Consider the following 12,949-nt stretch of genomic DNA (forward strand, 5'->3'; position numbering starts at 1 on the left):
AGCTCCAGTAGACCGAGGCCAACCCTACGAGGATCCTGAGGCATCCAGAGATGGACCTGCTCCAGCTGGTTTCTGCCTCGTGAGGATTTGGGTATTCAAAGTATCGTTGCCAAGCCTATGTGGACTTTGAGGAAGACAACAACCTCCAAATTAATATGCACGTAAAATTCTACATGACTGTACATAAATGCAGAAAGGACATTGTTCATATCACACTCTCCAGTGTCACCCAAATGAGGATGGGTTCCCTTTTGAGTCTGGTTCCAAGGTTTCTTCCTCATATCATCTAAGGGAGTTTTTCCTTGCCACAGTCGCCTCAGTCGCCTCAGGCTTGCTCACTAGGGATAATTTTGTCTAACATCTAGGACTGTTTGCATGTTTTTGTTTCTGTTTGCATGTTTTTTTGTTTCTTATGTTCTGTAAAGCTGCTTTGAGACAATGTTCATTGTTAAAAGCCCTATACAAATAAAATTGAATTGAATTGAAATTGAACTAGTTTTGACTTTCACAGGCACTACTGAAAGTACATTTCCGGCCCCAGTACCAGCCCCAATATGCCCACATGCTGTGGAGTCCATTACTAGAGTGTTCACTGCTTCTGATGTACTAGTTTTCTCTTGTTGCTTTGTCTTTTGTTTCATTTGCTTAATATGGAGGACACTGCGGTGTTGTTTGGAGCACATTGTACAGGTATGTCTTTGTCTACAATATCTGCTGATGTGACCTGGGCGTAGACAACCAAAACAGGTTCCTTTCTCCTTCAGGAACTCTATTTTGTCCCTGTGTTTCTTATTCCTGAATGAACCACAATGCTCCAATGTGTGATTGCCATTGCATAGGGAGCAAGTGGCTTCACTGTTATTATTCTTTGGTTGAGTAGGCTGAGAGACAGTAGTACAGACACTAGTTGCAAAGCTGCTTCCACTGGACTTGAGCTTGGCTTTAATGGGCAGCTTTTCTTTAGCTATGGCGGGGCTATCCTGAATGTCCCCATATACTGGGTCAGAGGCTACCCTCACTTGTCTCTCAAGGAATGCAACAAGGTCTATGAATTGATGTCTACTGTTTTGCCTCTCCTGGAATTCGCACACATAGGACCCCCATCTTTCCCTAAGCTTGTAAGGAAGTTTCATAATTAAGATTTTCATGTTTGATGACAAGTTGATTTTGTGTGAGTATCTCATCTCTTCCATTGCATTACAGCAACTCCTCAAGAATATTGCAAGGGCTTGTAATGCTTTTAAATCCTCAGCCTTAATTACAGTCCACTCTAATGCTTTCTTCATGTAAGCAGAACAAATCTCTCATAACCTCTGTCTGGGCTCATGTGAAGACAACTCCTGACGAGATCTCTAGGGAGGTCACTAGTGTACTGATCTAGGAAGAACAGCCTATCTGCACTGCTATCAGTCTTAAGCTCAACTGTGTGTTCAAAGGCTCTAATAAATGGTCTGTACAACAAAACATCACCATTGAAGACAGGGACTTCTCTTTATGGTAGATGAGAGAGATGTTGCTGCTTTACGAGAGCAGATGTTATATCATTTTGACGTTGGAGGATGTTCGTCAGTCCATTGTGGCTCAAACTTGTCTGTGAGCTCTTTAAGGGTTGATCAGGGGCCTTTTCAGATATGTGTGAGGTTTTACCTGGACCTCTTTCTGTGAAAGGAGTGACAGGACTTGATGTCTGTACTGAGCTGCTCTTCTTTATGTCTAAATCACCTCTTTGTGAATGCACAGAGACAGGCTGAAAGTGAGCACCATCTTTGGGGCGAACACTTGGGGTTTGTACCATGGAAAGGCCTCTATAGGCTTTGTCTAAGGAAAGAAATACACTCTCAGAAGCATCACTTTTCATTGATATCTCAGTAAAGTAAGCATTCATTGCATCTTTACCTTCATTCGGCAGGTTTTCAGAAGGTGGCTTAGGTAGAGGGTCTACTACTGGGCCGGATTGATACTTCTCAATAGCCGGCTTAGCTGTTGGATTGGCCACCACAGGCTGTTGTTCCTCAGCAGACCTGAGAACTGCCAGTTTAGATGATGAGGCTGCCAGCTGTGTTTTCACTGCTTTACTGCTTGTACTTCTTTGTTTAGGGCCTCCACCCTTTGTTCTAGTTCATGCTTTACTTTCAGTGCTGCCACCCTTGCCATGATGGCTGCTCGTTCTGCTTCTGCACATATCTTTGCAGATGCAATCGAAGAAGCTCTTGACCTAGACCCATGACTGGAGACTTGTGACACACAATCTTGAGGGGCAACTTCCATTTCTTGGGGTTCCAGAGTCTTATATGCTTCAGGTAGCCACTCAGACACAGAAGAAAGAAAGTCATTAATCTTTGCCATTTTAGGTTGAAACCATTCACATTCATCTTTCTTTTCTGGGCCTGTTTTTCAGGAGCTAGATCTGACCCCCACTTACTCACTTGCTTTCATAGTAGCCATGTTTGTTATCTGATTATCAAGGAATCATCCAAACCATCCAATAATCTACTCCTATAGCAGACTCTTTAAAATTTGAATTCACTCCAATAGTAGACTTCCTATATGACTGAATCCTAAACTTCTTAATTTCCATTATCCATAGATAAATACATACCATGCTCTCAAACAGTCTGGCCATGTGCTTGTCTGCATCCATCAAGCTCTTTCAGTTCAAAGCCAGTCTTTGACATTAGTCCTTTACACACCTGCTGGATGGAGTCTTTCACTTGTTGGAAGTAGTCTTCGAGTTGTTATAGTGGTAATTTCTTCTGTTTTCCACTGGTGGCTGAGCGAAGAGGTCTGACACACACCCCCTCATACAATAATCTAAAGTCCACAGATGATATGCAAAAAATTAAGCACCATTTATTGTAAATAAGTAAATACAAAGCTCAGAAGTTTTAAAACAATAAAACTAAGGATTAATAAGATATCTAAGGATTGACTTCAGTAGTACTCAAGGCTCAGTGTTTGAGGACATGCGGTCGAAGACTGTGTCTTCCTGCTTCGGCCATGCCCCAAGGTAGCATCACTAGCCTTACATCATAATGGCAGGGCAGCACCCTTCCAGCCACTAGAGGGGGTTGAACGTAGAACAACAAATAACACAAGAGACAAAATATAATTTGGCTCCTACAACCTGGGTAGACTTATTTTTTGCGGCTACATATGTTAGTATAAAGAACTTCAAATGCGTTGAATTTATGACTAGGTTTTTGTGTGATGCCTAAATGATCATTATAAATAACTGCAACACCTCTTCCTCTGCCAGTTAGATGGGGCTGATGTATGTAACTGTATCCGGGAGGACTAGCTTCATTTAATGCTACATACTCATTTGGTTTAATCAACGTTTCTGTTAAACACAGTACATTAAACTCCTAATCAGTGATAGTTTCATTAACAATAAGCATTTTAAATGTAAGAGGTCTAATATTCAACAGTCCTAGCTTCATATCAGTGTTGCTGGCTGTGCATTCGGTTTTATTTAATTTTATGTTAATTAGGTTACTATACCATTTCTACATTTTTGTTTAGCTTGGGGAACAGACACAGTCTCAGTATGTTGGAACCTGAGTGACGACTCAGTGCAGCTAGCAGATAGTCGGTTTAGCCTGCTTGTCTGTTCCCTGGCCTTGGCTCTGGATTGTCACCGATTAACTAGGCCTGTTCTGAGACTAGGTGCTATGCTGCAAGAAATGAGAGCAGCACCTTCCCAAGTGGGATGGACACCATCCCGCCCTAAAAGGCCAGCCTTGCCCTCAAAACTACTCCAATTGTCCATAAAGCCACATTGTTTTCAGAGCACCACCTGGACATCCAGCAGTTCAGTGACCATAACCTGCTGTAAGCTACATTGCCACGCCGCGTAGGGATGGGCCCAGAGCAACTACTGCATCGGACATCGCCTAATTTACACACCTCTACAATGTTACTCTTAGTAACCTCTGACTGAGGAAGGCGTATATATCATTAGCTCCTACATGAAAAACTATCTCTGAGAACCTGTGCTTGCCTAAGACCCTACGATTACCTGCTATGTCCGGTGCCCTGGCTCCCGGTATACACCTAACAAAAGCTGCTGGCACCCCTAAAGACCTAGCTAATTTCATGTGCCGCAAGATATATATAATATATATAATATACACTTAGCACAGACAAAGCTGTTACTAATGACAGAGGAAGAGTGACTAAACATCCTGCACTCAACACACTGAGCAAGCTGCCATGTTATGTTGCCATGTTATTTAACGTACCTTAAAAAAATGAAAATATGGCAGAAAGGAAAGTGAAAAATACAGCAGGTGAAAACAATAGCGCAAAATTATTGATTAAAAAAGAAAGAAACAGTATAGTTTAAACGCCGACGCAGGCAAGAAACTCCCAGCAAACGATTCAAAAACAGGAACTACATCCATATATATATTATAATATAATCATAATCTTACATATAATCTGATATATAATCATAATCTTAAACCATTTTTTTCATGAAAGTAGGCTTTACATAGCGTTCATCACACAATATATACTGGTCAAAAAAAATAAGGGAACACTTAATCATTACAGTATAACACCAAGTCAATTAAACTTCAGGGATATCAATCTGTCAAGTTAGGAAGCATAAGCGATTGTGAATCAGTTTCACCTGCTTTGGTGCAAATGAAAGTGACAACAGGTGCACTGGAGAGGCAACAGCAAGACAACTCCCAAAAAGGGAATGGTTTTGCAGGTGGTGTCCACAGACAGTTGCTCTCTCCTTTTCAAATCTGACAGATTTGTCTCTAGCTTTGGGTTTTGTTAGGGTCCTTGTCACTACTTGTAGCATGAGGCAGCACCTGCAACCCAATCAGGTTGCACAGGTAGTCCAGCTCCTCCAGGATGGCACATCCATACGTGCCGTCGCAAGGTGGTTTGGTGTGTCTCCCAGCACAGTTTCAAGAGCGAGGAGGAGATACCGGTAGACGGGCCGTTACACCAGGAGAGCAGGACAGGGCCATAGAAGGGCAACAACCCAACAGCAGGTCTGGGATCTGCTCCTTTGTGCAAGGAGGAACAGGAGGAGCACTGCCAGAGCCCTACAAAATGACCTCCAGCAGGCTACTGGTGTGCATGTTTCTGACCAACTGTCAGAAACAGACTCCATGAGGGTGGCATGAGGGCCCGATGTACTCTAGTGGGACCTGTGCTCACAGCCCAGCACTGTGCAGCTCGATTGGCATTTGCCGGAAAACACCAGAATTGGCAGGTCCGCCACTGGCACCCCGTTCTCTTCATGGAAGAGAGCAGGTTCATACTGAGCACATGTGACAGACGTGAAAGAGTCTGGAGTTGCCTTGAGGAGTATTATGCTGCCTGCAACATCATCCAGCATAACCTATTTGGCGGTGGGTCAGTGATGGTCTGGGGAGGAATATCCTTGGAGGGTCACACAGACCTCCACGTGCTAGCCAATGGTACCCTTACTGCTGTTAGGATGAAATCCTCAGAGCCATTGTCAGACCTTACACTGGTGCAGTGGGCCCTGGGTTCCTCCTGGTGCATGATAATGACTGGCCTCATGTAGCCAGACTGTGTTGGCAGTTTCTGGATGACGAAGGCATTGATGCCATTGACTGGTCCTCACGTTCCCCAGACCTGAATCCAATTGAGAACCTCTGGCTGTATATAGTAATTATTAGGGGTCCAAGCACACAGTCACTTCCTGTTTTCGATTGTTTTGCCAGGAGTTTTTTTGCCTGCGTCGACATCTTAACTATACTGTTTCTTTCTTTTTTCTTTAATCAATATGTTTCAATAATCAAAAAAATTTTCTTTTTTTTTCGAAAAGCACTTTTGTATTTTATCAAGACAGCGAGCGGAGGCCATCCACACTGGATCCACGCCGTCTAAAATAATTTCAACAAATCTTCGACTAAGGTACCTTAAACAACATGTTTAGTCATTCTTCCTCTGTCATTAGTAATAGCTTTATTTGTGATAAATGTATGTTAGTTAGGTCTCTGATGGAGAAGACTGCAGCATTAGAGGTGCGCATCCAGATTCCATAGAGGGCTAGTGAGAGTGAGAGCAGTGTAGTTTCTGTAGGGGTTTCTGTAGTTTCTAAGTCTGGATGTCTTAGGCGGAGTTAGCAATCCCCTAACTCTGGCATTAGAGCCCTCACAGCGGGGCGAATGGGTGACGACTTGGCGGCATAATCGCAAAGCCAAAGCTAACGCTAAGGCTCGCCCATGGGAGCAGCACTCCTCACTGCTTCACGTATCTAACAGATTTGCTCTCCTCAGTGAAGCACTCACTGAGAAACCTGAAAGAGGTCTGGTTATAGGAGACTGTATCTTGCAGCACATGAAATTAGCTAGGCCTTTAGGGGCACCAGCAGCTTTAGTTAGGTGTATACCGGGAGCCAGGGTGTCAGACATAGCAGGTAATCGTAGGGTCTTAGGCAAGCACAGGTTTTCAAAGATAGTTTTTCACGTGGGAGCTAATGATATACGCCTTCGTCACTCAGAGGTTACTAAGAGTAACATTGCAGAGGTGTGTAAATTAGGCAAAGGTGATGTCCGATGCTGTAGTATGCTTTGGCCCCATCCCTATGCAGCGTGGCGATGTAGCTTACAGCAGGTTATGGTCGCTGAACTGCTGGTGTCCAGGTGGTGCTCCGAAATGTGGGCCTTATAGATAGTTGGAGTAGTTTTGAGGGCAAGGTGTCCATCCCACTTGGGAAGGTGCTGCTCTCATTTCTTGCAGCATAGCACCTAGTCTCAGAACAGGCCTAGTTAATCGGTGACAATCCAGAGCCAAGGCCAGGGAACAGACAAGCAGGCTAAACCGACTATCTGCTAGCTGCACTGAGTCATCACTCAGGTTCCAACATACTGAGACTGTGTCTGTTCCCCAAGCTAAACAAAAATGTAGAAATGGTGTTGCAGTTATTTAGAATGATAATTTAGGCATCACACAAAAACCTAGTCATAAATTCAATGCATTTGAAGTTCTTTATACTAACATAACATATGTAGCCACTAAAAATAAGTCTACCCAGGTGATTCCACTAATTATTATTTACAGACCCCAAGGGCCATTGTTACAACCCCAATTAGTCTAGGGGTATGTGGGGAATAACACTTATTGGATTATTAAAATATGAGTGGTGTGCGGGTAATCACGGACCAGTGACCAGAAGTGCAAAAACAAGCCACGTGATTTATTTATCAATATACAAGTGAAGTGTGTAGTGTCGGGTGAGAGTGGTTATATTTACAACTATTTACAGTAATACAGAGAAGGACACAAAAGGGGAAAAAGGGACGCGAGCGGCACCAAAGCAAAGAAATGAACAAAACAAAACCAATCTACCTATTTAGCCCTCTAACCTAACTACAAACAAAGATAGAAAGTAAATCTTCAGCGTGCAGGATGCTCTAACTATCTACACTAACTAGCCAAACCAAAAGTACAGAGGGTGGTGCTTGCTCCTAACCTAGTGTGTCTAATACAAACAGACCTCCTGCGTGCTGCACCATGTATGTCACGTGACGTACTTACCTGTCCCCTTTTCCCCAACACAAACAGAGTCACAACTAGGGTAACAAACAACAAATTAACCATACAAACACGTGACTATCAAAGCGGGGAAACATGGAACAAATGACATACAAGGACAAACACAGTAAGGCAGCGTAACTTTACACAGAACAAACAGAGACACAACAGCGTTTTAGTTTAACGTAACCAGGACAACAACGACTTCTTCTGAATGAATGGCAGCGGATTTTAAATAGGCGGGGTCAGAGGTTGATTGGATGTCACGGTCGATGACATCAGCGGGGTTAATTGAGACAGACAGGAACGTTATCCAATGGGGCGACCGCTGCAGAGAGAGAGAGAAAAAGAGGGAGGGCGAGAGAAAAGGGGGAGAGAACAAAACACAAAAAACACGCGAACATACCCCAGAACGTAACAGCCATATTCCGAATTCCTTTGCGAATTTGCGGATTTCAACTCTAACCTGGTTGTTTCTTTAGGCAAGGCATTAATTGTTGGAAACTTTAATATTCATTTTGATAATCCAGAAGACCCTCTAAGAACAGCGGTTGTGTCCATTCTTGATTCAGTAGGGGCCAATCAGAATGTAATAGGACCTACTCATAGTGGTGGTCACACGCTTGACTTAATACAAACATTTGGCTGAAATATAGAAAATATGGTCACATTTCCATAGTCTGAAGCTATCTCAGATCATTACCTCATTTAAAATGTATCTTAATCATAATATATGCACCTTGCCACGTCACCGCGTCAAACATACATACACGTCAGCAACTGCACAGAGTTTTATCAGTAATCTCCCAGATTTATCAACCATGATTGGATCACCGGCTGATCCCGAAGAACTTGACCAGGCAACTGAATGTTTAGAATCAACGTTCTGCAACTCGCTAGATAAGGTAGCTCCACTTAAAAGAAAAATAATTAGAGAAAAAAGCTAGCACCCTGGTATAGCGATCACACAGGAACCTTAAAACAGACCTCTCAAATATTAGAACATAAATGGCATCAAACTAAATTGGTAGTATTTCAAATAGCATGGAAGGAGAGCCTTTTGAGCTATAGAAAAGCTCTTAGTGCTGCTAGATCAATGTATCTCTCCACCCTAATTGAAGATAACAAAAATAATCCTAGATTCTTATTTAATACTGTAGCAAAATCAATTAGGAATAAGACCACAATAGAAACATGCACACAATCATTATATAGCAGTGATGACTTCATGAATTTTTTCAGTGGTAAAATTGAAAATATCAGGCAAAAAATTCAGACTATTAATTTACAACTGGACAGTTTTAAAACTAACCATGTAGATAATAATATAATAATGTCAGATCAACAATTACAATGTTTTACTCCCCTTCGGGAGACCGAATTAATTTCATTAATTTCATCATCAAAATCATCAACCTGTATACTAGATCCTTTACCTACATGTTTCTTCAAACAGATAATTCCAGAAACAATCAAACCTCTTCTAAAGATAATCAGTTCTTCTCATAGCACTGGCTATGTACCTAAATTTTTTAAACTAGCAGTTATCAAGCCCTTGATTGACCTTGACCCCTGTCAGCTGTCTAACTATAGGCCAATATCAAATCTCCCCTTTATTTCCAAGATCCTAGTAAAGGTTGTAGCACAGCAGCTATGCTCATACCTACACAGGAATAACATTCATGAAATGTATCAGTCAGGATTTAGGCTTCATCATAGCACAGAGACAGCACTGGTTAAAGTGGTAAATGACTTACTACTGGCCTCTGATCAGGGTTGCATCTCCTTGCTTGTGCTGCTTGACCTTAGTGTAGCTTTTGATACCACTGATCATGCTATTCTCCTCGATAGACTAGAAAATAGTAGTAGTAGTAGGCATTGAAGGGAATGGCCCTTTCCTGGCTCAGGTCTTATTTGACTGATCGTTATCAGTTTGTAGACGTAAATGCTGACTTCTCTACGCATACTATGGTAAAGTTTGGTGTCCTGCAAGGCTCTATTTTAGGTCCACTGCTCTTTTCTTTATATATGCTACCTCTGGGCAACATTATTCGTAAACATGGTATTAGCTCTACCATGTATTAGTCTCAGTGTTTAAGTCTAGGCTGAAAACATATTTGTTTAGTCAAGCCTTTTGTGAAGGAGCAGGTCTGGAGGGTTCACAGGCATAGAGTGTTGTGGTGAACTGGGATGTTTGGATGTTGTCGCCCCCCCACTCTCACGTGTACACTCAGGTTTGTCAATGGTGGAGTGGCTGGCTGCTTTATGTCCCAGGGTGTCCTCATGTCTGTGTTACCTTCTGGCTTTCCCTTTTAGTTATGCTGTCATAGCTAGTCTTGCCGGAGTCCCTGCTTGCACTCTGCATGCAAAGTACATTGTCCTTAACCATTAGAGGACAAAAGCTTGCCTAAAAATCTCTCCTTCTCTCTGTCAAGCTACACATGCTACTCCTGAGATGCCAGTGATCCTGACCCCTTCTGCTCTTCGGACCTGCCTGACCCATCCTGATGCCGTACTTCTGGTTGGAGTTGTCATCGCTTGAGGTCGCTCGCTGCTTCTGGGGTGCTGTGGAGATGGCTTGGGGATCTCATATGGGGAGTTGTACTGTGATGGCTTGGGACTGTGATAGCTGTGGTGGCTTTGGGGCTGCAGTTGCCACGAGCAGCTTCAGGACTCCGTCAGTGGACAGTGGATAGATTTTAACCAACCAGACTTCTTACGAAAACTGTGATGAATTTACTGGTTACACATTTGCACTCTTTGTCCATATAGCACACAATAATAGAAGGGATTTATTTATAATTGCACTATCCGTTATCACCAGGTGAGGATGGGTTCCCTTTTGAGTCTGGCTCCTCTCAAGGTTTCTTCCTCATATTGTCTCAGGGAGTTTTTCCTTGCCACCGTCACCTCTGGTTTGCTCATTAGGGATAAATTCACATATTTACAATATATTTTGAATCCATTTATTTCTGTAAAGCTGCTTTGTGACAATGTCCATTGTAAAAACACTATACAAATAAAACTGAACTGAATTGAATTGAAAGTGCTGTAACCCTATTGTTTTTGTTTGGGTTTTTAGTCATCTTCTTCTTCTTCTTCCTATTATTATTATTAGGGGACTAAGCAGAAAGTGCTGGAACCCAATTGTTTTGTTAGGATTTTTATTTTTCTTATTATTAATTTTCTTTTTCTCCATGTATTATCTGAGCCACTACTCAGAAAAATGAAATGACCAAATTGCACTTCTTGATGATGCTATAGCACAAGCTTTTACATTTTGGCCCTTATTTCGAGAATCATAATGCATGCATTTAAAATTCTTTTTTTCCTCTTATTTTTTGGCTTTAGACAACTTTGTCTAGGCTATGCCCATTAATTTCCACCATGATGTTTTTTTTTTTGCTAATTTACATAATATGCAAAACATACTTTTGACAACTTGTCCTAGGATTTTTAGTCTAGCTTAAAAAAATTGATGTCAAACTACTCAATGGAGTCTGCTTTTCAAAAGTTGTTCAAATTTTGTTGAAATTCTAAAAATATGGCCACCACTTGTCAATCAATTAATGCCGAGGCAGAGCCTAATTTACTAAAACAGCTGTAACTCATGACTGTTTGTAGTCATTTGCATGAAACTTGAAAGCCTATCATTAAGAAAGTCTGTTCTTCAAAAGCTTTAAACTCATATTGAAATGTGTAAAAATATGGCCACCACATGCCAATCAATTTATGTGTGGTGAGCCTAATTTACTAAAATAGCTGTAACTCATGATAGGATAATTGGTTTTGCAAAACCGTGAAACAGTGGAAAAAAGTCTACAAATTTCTGGGGCATGGCAATCATTAGAGGGTGCGGTTAAGTTCTAATAACCATTTCTCAGGATCAGTAAGTCCAATTTGCAAATTTAAAGAAGCATACCTTTTGTAAATTAGGATGTGCTATGAAATCTCTTTCAAGTCCTGATTTGGTGTCTTACGCCCTAAAAATGTGCATTCACAACATTTAGCCCTGCCACCTCACATTTAAAATAATTTGCATAATATCCTAAAGCTACTTTTGATAAATAATTTAAGGATTTTAAGCCTACTGTCACAAATTTGGTGTCAAATTCTCATGGGAGACTAAAATGCAGAATTCTCTCAAAATATATTGAAATTTCTAAGCAATATAGCTGCCACATGCCAATCAGTAGAGTAGAGGTGGAGCTTCATACTCGCACAGCTATAATTCAAGACTGCTCTGATGGATCTGAACAAAAATTGAGGATATCTGCCAAGACTGGGGCATGGTCGTTTAAATAATTGTTTATCAGGATCAGTATATCTGATTAGCACATAAGAACAAGTAGATTTCTTACATAAGGTGTGCTTTGAAAATTCTTATTTAATCTGATACATAGATCCTAGCCATAAAAACTCCCTTTGGAATTATTTAACCACACCCCCTCTCAAATTTACAATAATTTGCATAATATACAAAACTTATTTTTGTGAACTAATCCTAGGATTTATGGCCTATTTTCAAAAAAGATGGTGGTAAAATACACAGTGGAGGCCGTGCTTCAAGAATTTTGTAATAAATAATATGTTCAATTATTATATTAGACCACAAGATGGCAATATGAATCTGCTATACTACCTTCCTAAACATGCATCAGAACACATTCTTAGTTCTACTACAGTACATTTAAAGCCATAATATTTAAATGAATATTGTCAAGATTTATTTAAATCACCTGTAAAAACACAGCTGAGAAATGCCAATAAAATCCATTTGCAGTCTTGTTTTACATAATGGCAATGGACAATGGCAGATGAGCAAACACAAAACCCACAGGCCATATCTAGCCTGCAGCCTTGTTTCATTCGGCTCATGTGAACCTGGAAAAAAATAATACGAAACTGCACTACTGCTCAACATTTTCACACCATCCAGGATTCACAGCAGATCTGTAGCATAGCCTTCCGAAGGGCAGTTACCATAAACCACTATATATACAGTCAGGTCCATAAGTATTTGGACAGTGACACAATTTTTGTAATTTTGCCTCTGTACACCACCACAGTGGGTTTGAAATGATACATGTGCTCTCCGGTTTCTCAACGCCTGTGTGCTGCGCTTGATGTAAGTTACATTCGTCTCTAAAAATGATTCGGATGCATGTTGTGTGGTGTGCTGGCAGTGGTGTAATCATAAATTAATTTCAATGGGGAGTAGAAATATGCAAAATAAAATCTCATTTATTTTTTTTCATCTGTACTCTTTTTCTCATCAATTAAATTGGTAAGTGTGACATGCTCATGCATGTCAGGTGGATGTCAGACAGCCATAGGAATGGTGATGAACTGAATATTACCATGAAATACATTTATGACACTGAAAAAAGGTTAAAATATCTTGTTAATGATAGGGGAAAAT

This window comes from Pangasianodon hypophthalmus, chromosome 5 (assembly GCF_027358585.1).
Source record: "Pangasianodon hypophthalmus isolate fPanHyp1 chromosome 5, fPanHyp1.pri, whole genome shotgun sequence".
Taxonomy (NCBI): Eukaryota; Metazoa; Chordata; class Actinopteri; order Siluriformes; family Pangasiidae; genus Pangasianodon; species Pangasianodon hypophthalmus.